Source organism: Hipposideros armiger, unplaced genomic scaffold (assembly GCF_001890085.2).
Source record: "Hipposideros armiger isolate ML-2016 unplaced genomic scaffold, ASM189008v1 scaffold_729, whole genome shotgun sequence".
Lineage (NCBI taxonomy): Eukaryota > Metazoa > Chordata > Mammalia > Chiroptera > Hipposideridae > Hipposideros > Hipposideros armiger.
This window is the reverse complement of record NW_017732079.1, coordinates 628,454-631,677: the sequence shown is the minus strand read 5'-3', so window position 1 is coordinate 631,677 and position 3,224 is coordinate 628,454. Positions and strand designations below refer to the sequence as shown.

Here is a 3,224-nt window from a genome sequence, read left to right as displayed (position 1 = left end):
CACTGCTGGTGGCCATAAAATCTGATACAACCCTGTTGGGAGGCTAATTGGTAACATTTATAAAATTAAAAATATACATGCCTTTTGATGCACTATTTCTACTCCCAAGAATTTTCACCCTATGTAGATATTGTCCCTCAAGTTTGTAAAGATATATAAACAAGGATGCTTGCCAAAGGGGGAAAATGTACATAAGAGAAAACTCCATCAACAGAGGATTGGCTACATAAATTTGTATTAACCTATATTGGAATACAGTGCATCACTTTTCTTAATGGGAAAATATCCTATATGCGCTGTAAGGGGGAGCAGAGACTGCCACCTCGAAATGTGCCTCTTTAGGTATATTGATTATTTTAAGCTGGTTATTTTCAAGAAACAAAAGACTGAGGGAAAACCTTTGACTATTCCCCTACCTGCCTAAAAGCATTTAGATGGAGGACCTGCTTCAGGAAGGGAGCTGTCATCACAGATAATAATAGTTTAATATGAACTAGTGTCTGATAGACAGCGGGGAACCTAGCAAGGCCCATTAGGCAAAAGTCCTCTGTGTCCCATTGTTAAAGATGGCCCGGCAAACATTCATTTACCAAACCTTTGTTTTCCTATCTCTATGTGAACTGCTTTCTTTCCCACTGAAGTCCCAAACTGCAACCCCCACTGTCTCTTTAGCTCAAGACGGCCGGGAGCCTTATCTGCCTAATTTGTCCTTGGGCCCGTAATCTTATAGAACCCCTGTATGTACATGTGTAACTAAATCTGGTCCTTTTCTTCTGTTAATCTGTTTCATGTCAATGTGATTCTTAGAACAGCCAAAATAACTTAGAGGGGAAAACGGGAAATTTTCCCCTCCCAACAACTGTTACATTTTTTAAACGCTATTTAGAGAACAGTAGGCAAAATGCACTTATTCTTTCTCTCATACAACCATGTATACTTTTTTTTTTAAGTTTTTTACTCTCTCACTCACGCATTCAATATTTCATTGAGCAGCTATGAGGAGTCGGACGCTGCCCTAAGTGGAGATAAAAGGGTAATCAGATTCCTTTCCTCATGGGACTTACATTCTTGGTAGCATATATGTATATAGTGGAGGTCAAGTTGTGATGAGTGTTCTGAAAAAAATAAAAGTAAGGTAAAGGAATAGTGCACAGGGAGGTGACCTTTGTAGACGGCAGTGAAGGCCACGCTGAGGATTTGCCATTTGAGCAGAAAAGTGAGTTAAATGAGGAAGAAGCCTATCAAATACCTAGGGACGGGGTGAGCCTCTGGATCAGGAGGGGAAAAGTGGAGGCAGTCAGTATAAATAGCTCTCACTGCCTTTCAGAGGTTTTGCTACAAAAGGGAAGCGGAGGTTTAAGGCATAACAGGAGGGAGTTACAGGGTCAAGGGAGTTTTTCCTTTTCCTTTTTTTTTTCCCCTTCTCCATCTTCTTCTTAAAACAGGAGATATTCTAGCATATTTGGAAACTGATCAGAATCATCTGGTAGAGAGGTTGATGATGCAGGAGAGGGGGGAAGAACTGAAAGGGTTAAAGTCTTTAATTAGGTGAGAAGGGATGAGGTCCAGAGCACCAGCGGAGGGCCTGGCCTTGGGAGCAGAAATAATCATCTGAAAGAGCCGGTAAATGAATCAACCAGGGCAATGTAGAATCGGCAGGCCTCGCTGAGGGTCCCCTTGGGTTTGTGGTTATGGATTTAAAGGGAGACAAATCAACACGGTGGTGCCTTTTTCTCCAGCTAGATGGAGCTCTAGAAGTGGAGGTGCAGAATGGTGGATTCGACCAACAAGTCAATGGAGGTGAAATGTTGGATTTAACCTGGGTTGGGATTGTGCCAAACAGCAAGGACAGAAAGAAACAGAATCCAGGGAGTTGTAGTTGTGGTTGTAATGAGTGATGAGCCTCAGGACCCAGCTGAGTCAGAGGGGAAATGAGACCACGAGACAAAGATAGAAGATGAAAAAATGATAGGGCGTCAAGAAAATGCTGGAGTGGAAGAACTAAACAGAGGTGAGGGAAGCAGAGTTGGCACCCCAACATNCCCCCCCACCTCCACCCCTACACACACACACACAGAGGATGACATCCCAGGGAGCAGGTCCACCTCACTGGCCCTCCTCACCTGATGGGGAGAAGGGAGAAGGGCAGGAGTTCAGGGCAAGGACGGGCGGGCATGGTGCTCCTGGGCCCTTTTTCTAAACTCTGAGATCAGAGCACACGCCTGTTAAAAAGTCACATAAATGGCCACTTGAAAGCAAAGTGGGAGCTGGTATCCCAGAGGAACTGCCTTGTTTGTCTTACTCCTCACACCTTTGGAATGTTAAAACGGGGCAAAATCACCTTTGGACTGGGCCTACAGCAGCAAGCCTTGTATCACAAAAGCTGCACGGATAACAAGAAAGCAGACTTGACCAGACTGAAAATTAAAGGCATTCCTTAGAGCGAGCATCACTACGTCAGCTTATCTGCACCTATAGAAATTCCTTGCTTAGCTTATTAACACCCACAAAAATGCCTTCCTTCTAGTCATGTAATTACTCCCCTTCCTTTTCTCATAAATACTCTTTGCCTTCACCCCCAATCAGAAAACTCTCTGGGTTTCTGCCTGAGTTGGCACATCCAGAATTTTCTCGGGCCGGCCGAGTGGCGCGTTGGTTAAGAGTTGGCTTGGGGCGCCAGATCTGAGCAGCAGGGCCCCGGTTCAGATCCCACATTGAGGGCCAGTGGCGCTGCGCCCTCTACAGCTAAGATGGTGAAGGGCAACTCGACCTGGAGCTGGGCTGCCATGAGTCCCTGGCGACGGCGTAGGCTGCAGTGGGACTGCAGTGGGCTGCCGTGAGTGGCCGGCAGCTGGCGTGAGCTGCCGTGAGCCGCTGTGGGCGGATGTCCAATGGCCGGAGACCAATCTGCATCAGCCACTAAGTGCAATCATCACAGTGCCATCATGGGCCAGTGAAACGAAAAGGCGCCCAGGAGCACCACGCCCATCCGTCTTTGCCTTGACCCCCTGCCCTTTTCCCTTCCTTCTCCACAACTAGAACTGAAGAGCAGAAGAACAGCAACTTGTCTGTTCCCCTTCCCTGATTCCCCAACGCTGTTCCCCTCTCCCAATTCCCCAATAAAATGTTAAAAAAAAAAAAAAAGAGCTAGTCTTTGGATCTCCAATAAAGGCTTGTGGCCTCTCACTTTGTCCTTTCATTTTTAGGGGACCACTCCCAGTGCC

At 46.3% G+C, this 3,224-nt stretch overlaps 2 protein-coding genes across 4 annotated transcripts in view; both read right to left on the bottom strand.

Annotated features, from left to right (window-relative positions):
• The window catches only part of S100A14 (S100 calcium binding protein A14), a 17,958-nt gene extending 15,772 nt beyond the window's left edge, over positions 1 to 2,186 (bottom strand). Inside the window, exon 1 of the mRNA XM_019627400.1 lies at positions 2,124 to 2,186. The gene's annotated coding sequence lies outside the window, so the exon portion shown is untranslated. The remainder of the gene's footprint in view (positions 1 to 2,123) is intronic.
• The window catches only part of S100A13 (S100 calcium binding protein A13), a 15,715-nt gene that overhangs the window by 4,301 nt on the left and 8,190 nt on the right, over positions 1 to 3,224 (bottom strand). The window lies entirely within an intron of this gene.